This window comes from Salvia splendens, unplaced genomic scaffold (genome assembly GCF_004379255.2).
Source record: "Salvia splendens isolate huo1 unplaced genomic scaffold, SspV2 ctg87, whole genome shotgun sequence".
Lineage (NCBI taxonomy): Eukaryota > Viridiplantae > Streptophyta > Magnoliopsida > Lamiales > Lamiaceae > Salvia > Salvia splendens.
This window is the reverse complement of record NW_024599553.1, coordinates 1-11502: the sequence shown is the minus strand read 5'-3', so window position 1 is coordinate 11502 and position 11502 is coordinate 1. Positions and strand designations below refer to the sequence as shown.

Here is an 11502-nt window from a genome sequence, read left to right as displayed (position 1 = left end):
TCAGACGAAGTGCTTGTTAAGCTGAATTGTGGTCTTGTATCCTCCTTGGAAGCTTTGACTCACAATCGTTGGCTTGTTGCAGCTCGTTTCAGACGAACTGCTTGTTTAAGCTGAATTGTGGTCTTGTATCCTCTTTAGAAGCTTTGACTCACAATCGTTTAGCTTGTATATGTTCTAAGAAGGGGATCAGCCTTCGAAGAACAAGATACCTCAGTAACATTTGTAAGAGACGACACGCACATAGACAGACAAAACGCACAGATAAAACGCACAGAGACAAACAAAGTCAAGCAAACCAAAGAAAGCACATTGACCGAACAGACTCAAGACTGACTGACCGGACTGTCTCTTACAAATGAAACTTTTTGAGGTTGGAAACGTACCATGTTCGGGGTACTTGTGCTCCTGACACGTGAGTCAATTTGTAAGACCCTTTGCCGAGGACTTCTGACACCCGATATGGACCTTCCCCTGTGGGTTCGAGCTCGCCCAGCTTTTCTGCTCGGCTTACTTCGTTGTTTCTCAAGACGAGATCTCTCAAGACGAGATCTCCCATCGAAATTGCAGCTTCTTCACCCTTTGGTTGTAATACCGGGCTACTTGCTCCTTGTACTTGGCTGCTTTATGCAGGCCATTCTCTTCTTTCTTCGGAAATTCTAGTTCGGCTCTCAGTCCGTCACCATTCATTTCTGAGGAGAAATTGAGTTCGGGACTGGTATGCCGATCTAAACCGGAATCACGGCTTCAATGCCGTACACCATTGAGTTCGGCTCCGGTTGACTTCGGTCATTTCGCCTGCTTCTGACTCCGGCTGCTGTGATTGCTATGCTTGATGGTGCCGAACTGATTGCTCGGCACTTTTAAGCGCAATCTGCGAACACACTTGCTTTTTTCGATCACCTCGTATGACCGCTATCCCTCTTTGGTGGGGAAGGTGTTCGGCGAGGAAGCCTCTGATCGCTATGATCGGGCTTCTTTTCGTCTCCTCTAGATGAGCTGTCTAAAGACCGTTTTCGACGGTCTGCCTCATCGGCTCGGGAGAACTGGTCCGCAATGTCCCACATCTCTTGAGCTGTTTGCGGACTGCATTCCACGAGCCTCTGTAGAGAGCTCCGGGCAGGATTCCATTTTGGAATGCCGAAATGACAAGTAGATCATTGAGATTATCTACTTGTAGGCATTCCTTATGAATCTCGTCAGGAAGTCGCTGATCTTTTCGTCGCGACCTTGACGTATAGAAAGCAGCTGAGCCGAAGTGCTTCGGGCTTCCGCTTTCTGAAAGAACCTCCCTGTGAAAGCATCCATTAGATCTCGGTAGGATCTAATGCTGCCTTGAGGAAGGCTGTCGAACCACCTTCTGGCGTTCCCGATGAGCAGCTCGGGGAACAGCTTGCACACATGGACCTCATTGAGACCTTGGTTCGCCATATTATACTGATAGCGTCCAGGAATCATGAGGATCCACGAGTCCGTCATAGGTTATCGACGGAGTTCGTAGTTCTGTGGAAGGGGAGTTCGGGTGATATCGTCCGAGAACGGAGTCTTCAATGCTCCGTACATGGCGAACCCGACATCTCTTCGGTATGGAGGAGATGGAGATCTCCTGTGATTCCGGTACGAGGAGGAACAGGAATGCGTCGGGTTGAGGATTCTTCTTCCTGGAAGACACGGCACTACTGCGGTAGTGACTTTCATGTCTGGATGAGGAAGGAGAATCCACCGTTTTCGTCTTCGGCTCTTGGCTCTTTTGCAGGAAGGCTAAGAACTCATCCTGCTTCTCAGCCAAGAACAGCTTGACAGCCTCATTCAAATCAGGCTGCTGGGAAGACTCAGTGGGACGATTTTTGGAGCGGCTTGTTCCTTCGCCATGAGAACTGGTGGTGGATTTATCCCTAGGCTGTTTTCCAGACCTATTGGATGGATTGGCTTCCTCCTGGTTCTCACGGGCAGGAATACGGGTACTCTGCGATCTGGTATGCATTTTTTGGGTGGAAAAAATGGATCAAAAATTCGCTTTATCACAAATTTGGTTCTCTGTTTCCCACAGACGGCGCCAGTGATGGATCCGCGAATTTCTGATGTTAGTAATTGCTGGTAGAGAATGAAAACTACGACACAAAGAATTTACGTGGTTCGATTTACTGAAGTAAATCTACGTCCACGGGAAGAAGGGAGGGCAAGATTGTATTGCTTGATCTGTTTCTACAGCTTACAAATACAAACTTGCTATTTGCTATTTTATCTCTAGAGAGCTTAACCTCTTCTATCTGATCTAAGTTCTATTTATATCTTGAACTAAGATCGTGGCTTGCATCACCACCCTAAGTCGTGGATGTCGTGTAGGTCATGGCCTAAGATCGTGGATGTAGCGTAGGTCATGGCCTACGATCGTGGCCTGAGTTGACACCACGTGGTAGTGGGTGTGTTGGACATCCTGTATGGGTCCACTAACTCCTTGTTCGGTCGAATACTGAGACCGAACTGCTTTGGTTGCCGATCTGAGAGTAGAGCTTGATGCCGACCTGAGAGCAGAGCTTGATTGGATGGCTTTTACCGAGCTGTAGGCTGAGGCCGAACTCTTTGGTAATGCCGAACTCATACTCCTGCTTTGGTTGCCGATCTGAGAGCAGAGCTTGATAGGTTGGCTTTTACCGAGCTGTAGGCTGAGGCCGAACTCTTTGGTAATGCCGAACTCATACTCTTCCTTGGGCTTTGGGCTGATGGGCCGTCATTGCTGTTGGGCTTGTTTAGTACGCACCCCATCAATTAACACTCCGTTTATGCAACCAATCACCAATAGTCTCAATGCTATAATTTGTCATGTTATTCAAGATATATAAGTATGACCGTCCGTCACTCAAAAATTATTTATAGCATACGAAAATACTTAATAATCATTTATGTTACGGTCTTTAAAGTTTTCTACTACATGTAAATAAAGTACTGTAAACGTTATGAACATGACCAGTAATATTAATATACTCCACTAAACATTATAAGCAAGCCCGATCTCGATTATTGACTCGAATCAATCCACACATTACACGAACCTACTAAATTTTTAAAGCTTCCCAACAATAAAAAGGACACAAGCAAAATTTAAGACCCAGGGCAGTATTATGGATGCAGTGGTTGAAAGCTGGACAAAATTTTAATAAATACTCACTTTCATAGTTAATATTCCACATAACATAGAATTACATGTGTGTGGTCACACCCATAGCTAATTTCCTTTTCATCTAACAATCATAAATGCACTCCTTTATAATAATTCAATCACCGAAACCCATTCCCAACCTAGAAGACCTGAACAAAACTAGAATTATACTAGTAGTACCTTCTCTATCTCAACTCAATATGTCCACTTTTTATATTTAAAAATAAATCTATCATTTCTCATTAAAATATTCAATATATTTGATCTCTACTTACTTCACCTAACAACTTCTAAAATCTCGTATTATAATAGGGACATCTTGAGTGAAACAAAGAGAATAATAATTAATGTTTATAATCCCAAAACAACTCAAAGCAAAATCAATTTCAAATTAACTACTACTACTATTAATGTGAGTGGAATGCTACATCTTTATTCTGCATGTGTCCTAATCAAAGATCTTAGACTTAATGGTATTTTAATTTCACCACAGCCGCGGATTATGCTTTAAATAGCCACAAATTAGAAAAAACTTTACCTATATACTTACAACCCAAAACAATTAATTAAATAACAAACCGAGCAAACAAAATCATCAATCATTGCAATTAAACACGATTAAGAAAACAAGAATCCTAGTACTACAAGAAAAGAACCACGTGTGATTAAATTGCCCATCTACAATGAAGTGAGGCACATAACATAACTATATACTAGATGAAAGTAACAAATTCCTAATAGTGATACTTATAAATTTATAAACAAAGCCCAAATAAAGATCTAATATTGAGTTTAAATTCCATATGTATATAAATAATTCTATGATGCAATCTTTATTCTAAATATAATCGTATCATTATGTAGTGATACAAAAAATATTACACCTATATACAATAGAATAAACTCCAGAAATAACACCCCCCCAACGTTCGAAATTCCATCTAACCTAGAGTAAAGAGTATAGTAGTAAAGTACCAAAAATCATTGGAAATCTGTAAAAAAAGAAATAAATAAATACCTCCCCTTCATGTCCATTTGTAGCCTTGATCTTGCTCCTTGACTCCGCTCAAAAACCCTTCCACAGCCACATCAAACGCATCACTCAGGCCCTCCAATCCCTTATTATTATTGGCATATACAATTTTCGGAATATATTCAATCACCTTTTCCCTCATTTCCTTCACCCTTTCCTTACTAATCTTATTAAGAACCGATACGATCGTTGTCCCATTTTTTACCTCATTTCGGTGAATGAAAACCGAGTAACTTTCCCGCTCACCCGGTAAGAACCATTTGTACTGCAAGTAGGCAGTTCGGTACCAGAAAAAAACCGGTATCGAACCAGCTAGCATGCAATCGAAAATGGAGCGGCGGGTGAAGCTATCTCCCCTTGGCTGGAGACAGAAATCCGAGTCGAGGAAGGCCTCTAAGATAGCCGATCTGCCGTTGGCGCACTTGGAGCCGCCGCAGTCGACGACACGGCACGAGGCCGGCTCGGCGTAGCACTGGTTAAGGAGGACGCCGCGGAAGTCGTTCTTTATGTAGCCGCGCGTGGCTCCGGCGAAGGAGAAGGAATAGCTGCGGTTGCGGCTCCGGACGAAATCCTGCCAGGAGCGAACGTCGGCGGTGGAAGCGGGGTGGAAGCCGGTGGGGTAGGGCACGGCGACGTCGAAGTAGTCCCACGGGTTCGCCTCGATGAGGAGGCGCGTGATGTTACGCATCTGCGGCATGTAGAAGCAGCTGGAGCCCCAGTCGCTGATGAGCGAGCGGCGGAAGTCCCAGGAGATGCGGCCGAGGGTGATGAAGTGGTCCCAGCCGCCGGATCTCTTGAAAAGGGGCTGATCGGAGGTCCAATTTAGCAGCATCTTGCAGTGGTGGTCGCGATCCGCCTCGGTGGAGGTTTTGTTGAAGATGGACTTCTCGATTGCGAGCCCGAGGTAGAAGGGGATGTAGAAGGCGGTGGCGGATTGGGGATCGGATGTTCGGCAGCGGTAATTGAGCATCCGGCGGTGGTAGATGAGCTCCAGGGAGAATTGGTCGGTCCAGAACCACGCAGCACTCGCGTCTCGCGGCGCGATTTTGGAGATCACGGCGGCGGCGGACTTGCCGAAGCCGGAATTGAGAGGGCATCGCAGCGGGAGGACCAGGGGTTTATTTGGTCGCAGTTTTTGACGATTTCGGTGTTGAATTGCGGCGGGAGGTCGTAGACGTAGAGTTTTCCGTGCGGGCAGGTCGGCGGAGGGGAATTAAGAAGTGTGTCGGTGACGGTGGAAGTGGAGTTGGGGCGGGGTGGAGGGGAGGGGGAGGAGAGGGAGAAGGGAGGGAAGGTGCGGAGAGGAGGAGGAGGAGCTGGAGGAGGAGGACGGCGAGGAAAACCATGTGCGGCGGTGGTGGAGGGAGAGGAAGGTTTGAGGGAGGCTAGGTAGGAGGAGGCTTTGCGGTCTAAAATGTCGGGGGTTTTGGGTTTTGAGTTGAACGGAGGTGAATCGGTGGCAGGAAGCATTTGATGAGGGGGCGGTGGAGGTGGAGGAGGCGGAGGGTGTCGTTGCGGCGGAGAGGGAAAATGATTTTTTTCTTAGATGCAGAAAATGAAGGAAGTGACTGACTAGTGAGTATGATTTGGGATGACCAAATGTTGTGTGGACGCGTGCAAATTGAGTTTATCCCGAACCGACAACTATATATGCGGCTACTTTTTCTGCTTTTTTATTCTAACTTTATTATTAAATGTCCTAAACCTTAAAATTTTAGTAATTGTTTTTTTAGATTCCTAAACATTGATTATTGTGTGTATATAAATATAGATTTATTAATTACTCTGAGTCCGATTATTTATTTTCATAAGATAGAGAGTAGTTTCTCTTTTTTATTCTTTTTTCTACCAACATACTTGCAAAAAACTTTATTTTATTTTTCTTTTTCCTCTATTTTAATTTTAAATATTACTAATTTTTTAAATTTTGTGTGTAAAAGAAACGTTTCAGCTGCTTTAGAACAGATGAAATATTTTCTAAATTACGAAGACTCTCAGAATGAAGTTAATGAGACGTGGAGTTAATGAGCAAACTGTCGAAAAATATATCTTAAATATCGTTAATATTTTAATCGAATAATCCGGAGTGCATTGTGAATCCTAGAATTTGAAAAAATTGTTTTAGTGGTCAATGGTCATATTCTAACTAAGAATAGCACCGACTTCATTTTTGACTCTTCCCTTCTTCTCTCAGAGTTTTAACGGGTCTTTCACTTTCTTATTGATATAAATTCATATCGAAGTATGTTGAAATTGTTTACTATAAGTTTGAATTAATTAATTTTATAATTGCATAGTACTTTCTCTATTATTGTTATCGATTTTATAGCGTTTTAACTTTTACTGTATCAGATCAGTATATTGGAGGTTTTAAAGGGCGGTCAGGACTTGGGTTTCGTCAATTCCACTCTTACAAATTACTAAAATTAAAATAATCCATGCAATTTAGTACTTATAAGAACATTCCCGGATGTCAAAATAACACTTTTAACCCATTTATTTATTGGATTCATGATTCATCTTTTGGCAGATTAAAACAATATAAATGATTGAACAATAACGCATAACCACAACGCAGTTTTATCCCTTAAGGAATTAAGTTTAAGTTCAAATACCATATTTTGCACCATATTTGTATAAGGATTAAGGTTCAAATCTCTAGATATGGCATACTGATGATATTTGTATATCAAGTTTGAATTTAACCAACATTTCTTAAGTTGAATTATACAACGTGGAAAAAGGTAAAAATTAAATGAAAGATCTTCAAATAGACATATATCGATTGATACTGGTTGATTGAGTAAAATAGATGAAAGTCTAATAGCATCCACCTCCATGCTCTTACCAGCGAGCACGGATATAGGTCCGGTCCCACTTTTTCTATCTGCTTTTAGGCAAGAGCACAACACCCACATTCATGCTCTTTCGCAAGGACGAACACAAGGGTCCCACCATTCTATTATTCAATTTAAATAAAAATATTTCCACAAAATTAAAATTCATTAAAAATACCCTGAATAATATTACAAATTACAATAAAATTAAAAATTACATAATTAAAATCCTAAAAAATGAAAATTACATAATTAAATTACTAAAAAATAAAAATTACACAATTTAAGCGTATAAATGCCCCCGGTGAGGTGATCGTCGTGGTCGGACATTGTTTTGTTGTAAGAGTAAGAGTGAATGAAAGATTTGATAAGAATTGAGAATGGAAATGAGAGAATTTGGATGATAATTGTGTAGTGTGGTGTGAATTTTTGGTGTGGAAGTGGGGTATTTATAGATGAAAATGTGTATTTTTTGGGAAAAAATTGAAAAATAAATTAAAAGTGGGTAGAAAACGGATATAATTTTTTGGGGAGTGGGAAAATATTTTTTTAATCGGATCGTTTAATTAAAATCCGATTTTTTTAAAAAAAATTTAAATTGCCATCGGCTATGCCGTTAGCCAATCACACGCTGTCACATCGCCTGCTACCTGGCACGGACGTGCTCGATGCATCGAGCTGCGCCGTACCAGCGGTGGACAGCGTCTCCGTGCCGCTGGCACGGACGGATGGACACCGTCCTACTCGCCCTTGTGGATGCTCTAAACTGAAGTTGTAAATTTTGGAAGACAGTGCAGTCCTACCTTTAATTTCGTCGGTTCATAATAATTGGAATAAAGTGGAGTGTTTTATTTATGTCATATACCCATTTATGAATCGTTATACGTGTAGGCACCAAAAGCCACCGATTTTGAAGTTAGGCTGTAGTAACATTATTGGAATTGGAACAGACGTTTTTACTATATGGAGTAATTATTAAAATAATTAAACCTTTTTTAAGAATTACCAATAATTAAACCTTTTTTAAACAACACGTCACAATAATCAAACTATTATCTCCGAGCATTTTCCACTCAATCGCCAGACGAAAATACACACGTCCCATTAATCTTAGTTGTCTTGTGGTTTAGCTGAATCAAAATTAAAGTCTGAATTTGTTCAGCTCTTTCTACTGCTTCACACTCCAATTGAATAAGGAACCCTCTTCCCCTTCTTCTTCTTGGGCGCACCCCGACCCCGCCCTACTCTCTCCGTTTGAACGGGAGTGGCCGCATCCCCGAGATCTATTCCCAACTTGTTACGAATGTGCCAACCCCATTGACGGAGAACACATCGGAGGAGGCGGCATCGGAGACGCAGGAGGAAGACGCGCAGGAGGAGACGCAGGTGCCGGCGCCGGCAGTGGAGTCGGACAGAACGTTGAGACCGAGAGATCGGGTGAAAGCTCCCAGCTGATTCCTTAGCTAAAATAGAGTCTTTTGTTATTTATTATTTTTGGTATTTTTTGGATAATTATGGAATTACTTTATTTTCTATTTTTGGTCGGGTTTTCTTTGTTGGTTCTTTCCCGATGTCTAGGATAGGTCGAACCAACCCTAGGGTCTATAGATTATAAAAAGGGCTATTCATTGTTCCGTCTTTTAATCAATGAAGAATTATTTTGCCCAACTATCTTGCGTAGTACTCTAGGAATCTTAATCTCTGCCGACGAAGAGCGTTCTTCGCGCCAGAACGGGAATCAGCCGGCGACCTTCTCGACGAAGGCGCTGGAATTGGGGTGTTACTGGGGGAAACTGGACAGAACTTCTCCGTTGAGAGTAGTCGACTCTTAACAAGTGGTACTTTCATCCTTTACTCATGGATGCGATGGACATCAACAGCCCGTCTCAGTCGCCGCTGACTGGGGGCAACGCGACGGAACTAGGACTGGGAGTATCCCGCCGCCCATCAGGAAGTAGGGAGACCGCTGGACAGCCGCGGCATCAGCAACGCGATATTATTCGCGAAGGGGAACGACCCCTCGGAGGGGCGAGCACCGACCCATTCACGCAAGGTTTTGATCGTATTATGGCCCGTTTCGATCAATTGGAGATGCGTATGGACAATTCCGACCGTCGGATAGATGTTATGGAGGGTTCCCCGTTACAGGACGAGGATTTCATCGCCGAGGAATATGATTCCGACGATCGGGAGTACCGCTTACATCGTGACACATATATTCCATCGACGGGTTCTAACCCTAGAACTCATATCGGTTTTCGCGGGGGTAGACCACTTCGGGGTGGAAGACGAGAAGTACAGGGCGGGCGGGACCCATATTGCCGTGAGGAGGGTGTCCCGTGCGGAGTGCGACAGCGGTGCACGACCAGTTGGGATCTGCCGCAGACGCGTTAACGCGGGGGTCCTCTGCCCCGTCGGCCAACCACCTGGGACAATCCGAGACAGAGGGAGCTCACTGCTTGTCGACAAGGGGGAGATGATAATTCGGGAGTGAATATGCGGGCACCACACTTCGACGGTTCTAATGCAACGAACTGGATATCCCGCGTGGAATATTACTTTAATCACAAGCTTATGCCTGAGGAGGACAGGTTGCATTACACAGTCATGTTATTCGAACCGCCAGCGGCCGAATGGATCTTTAACTATCAGAAAAACAATCCCTATGTCACTTGGCCCGATTTTTTGGAGGACGTACGCCACAGATTTGATCCTCAGAGCTTTAAGAATTATACGGGGCCGCTTGCCAAATTGGTACAGACGGGATCGGTTGCGGAGTACCATAACACCTTCGAGCGGTATTTGGACAGGGTCCAAGGTCTTTCGGATGAGGCGTTGATCCCAATATTTATTGAGGGCCTTAAACCGATCCAGGAGACGATAGAATTGCGGCAACCGCAGGCATTAGCAGAGGCGATGGCGCTAGCACTGCGGTTAGGAGCGAGTCAGGAGCACCGAGCACAGCAGGCCTCGGCACTCCCGAAACGAAAGTGGCCGAACCGGGACTCCCGGCTTGCTGCGGGTACACCGCCCAGCAGCTCTGCACCCCCGCCGTCTGGGGGTCAGAAGACCCAACCGAGAGCCGCGCCGATAAGGGTATCGCTCGCAGAGAAGTCGGAGAGATCGAGGAAGGGTTTATGTTGGCATTGCCCCGAGAAATATGTCCCGGGACATGTGTGTGCGGTGAAGCTGTTGTACTATGTGGGGGAAGACGACGATGAGGATGCACAACTGGAATCCGAGTGCCAAGTACAGGACGATCATGTTATCACGGCGGACCTATCGCACTTACACTCTTTGAATGGGAACAGCAGATCTCGGCCGTTCCGTGTGACGGGACGTATAGGATCCACGGAGGTGGGCGTACTGATTGATACAGGGAGCACCCATGACTTCCTTCACCCACGGATAGCGGAGCACCTCCAGCTCGCTTCGACGCCTATTCGGCCGTTTAGGGTTTATGTGCGGAACGGGGCCTCGTTATTGTGTGCACACGTCTCTCGTCGCACGAAGTTAACTATGCAAGGCGTCCATTTTTTGGTAGATTTACACATTCTAGAGGTGCATGGGGCGGACATCATTCTAGGGATGGACTGGCTCGAATCACTGGGCAAGATCTCGGCGGACTTTGTGGGGAAAACCTTGGAGTTCCGGCAAGGAGAGAAGTCGATTGTGTTGACGGGGGATAGACCGGGACCGCGGCAGTTGTCCTTAAACTCGTTGATGTTGTTGGCTGCTCACTCGCCGTCCCATGAATTCTATGAAATAGTGCCACTGGACTCGGAGCCGGAGACAGGGGAGCGGCTATCCGTCGAGCCAGGTTTCCCACCCGATCTACTGCCGCAAATCAGGGAGGTGTTGGAGGCGCATCGGCAGGTGTTTTCCTTGCCGATAGGGATGCCGCCTAAACGTGTTTTCGATCATAAAATCCATTTGCTTCCCAACACCAAACCGATCAATGTGAGACCGTACCGCTACCCTTACTTCCAAAAAAACGAGATTGAGTGCCAGGTACGGGAGATGCTCGAACAAGGGATAATACAGAGGAGTCAGAGTCCATTCTCCTCCCCAGTACTGTTAATTCGGAAGAAGGATGGATCATTCAGGTTCTGCATAGATTATCGCGCACTGAACTCAGCTACTGTTCCGGACCACTTCCCAATTCCAACTGCAGACGAATTATTTGACGAATTAGGAGCTGCCAGGTTCTTTACAAAATTGGACTTGCGATCCGGATACCACCAAATTCGGATGCACAGGGAGGATGTTTTTAAGACTGCTTTCCGCACTTATGATGGCCACTTTGAATTTCTCGTCATGCCTTTTGGACTGACAAATGCGCCGTCCACGTTTCAGGCAGCAATGAATGGGATATTTCAGCCCCTCCTTTGGAAGTTTGTCATCGTGTTCTTCAATGATATTTTGGTGTATAGTCCTTCCCTCGAGGCCCACTGCGACCACTTGACAGAGGTGCT

General features: G+C 44.8%; 1 pseudogene; it reads right to left on the bottom strand.

Moving 5' to 3' along the window:
- Nucleotides 1-3938: 3938 nt before the first annotated feature.
- On the bottom strand, nt 3939-5810 carry LOC121791667 (annotated as a pseudogene).
- Between the last annotated feature and the right edge of the window lie 5692 nt (nt 5811-11502).